Consider the following 505-nt stretch of genomic DNA (forward strand, 5'->3'; position numbering starts at 1 on the left):
TCTTGTCTCATGCAGAGTCCTTTAATGAATATTTTTACGTCCATTTTCCCGCAGCAGCTGAGAAATGGAACAGGCCTGTAGTTGTCCTTCTCCTTGGGTTTAGGAATAAGGGCACTATCAGCTCTTTTCTAATTGCTTGGACGTTTGCCCGACTCCCACGATGCATTTCAGATTCGTAGAAGAGTCATCGCCTTTAGGACCCAAGTGAGACTTTGAGTGAGTTATAAGGTCCCCTCCTGATGCTGTGGCAGAGCCTTGTGTCATGCCATTCTTTCATGGACAGGGAACTCCTGTCCATGTGCACTCTGGTTCTCTTATTTTTTTCTTGGCTCTGAGCGACACTTGTCTGTCGGTTTTGGTAGTGAAATTATCCGTGTGCTTCTTGAAAACTTTAGTGCAATTCTTTCAGCTTCATCCCTGGGTGCATGGTAACTCGTTTTTGGCCCTGGCCTGGCGGTGGAAACTCTGAATTTCCACCAGAGGTCAGTCAAATCAGTAAGTTTGT

The sequence above is a fragment of the Penaeus monodon genome, chromosome 20, assembly GCF_015228065.2.
Source record: "Penaeus monodon isolate SGIC_2016 chromosome 20, NSTDA_Pmon_1, whole genome shotgun sequence".
Taxonomy (NCBI): Eukaryota; Metazoa; Arthropoda; class Malacostraca; order Decapoda; family Penaeidae; genus Penaeus; species Penaeus monodon.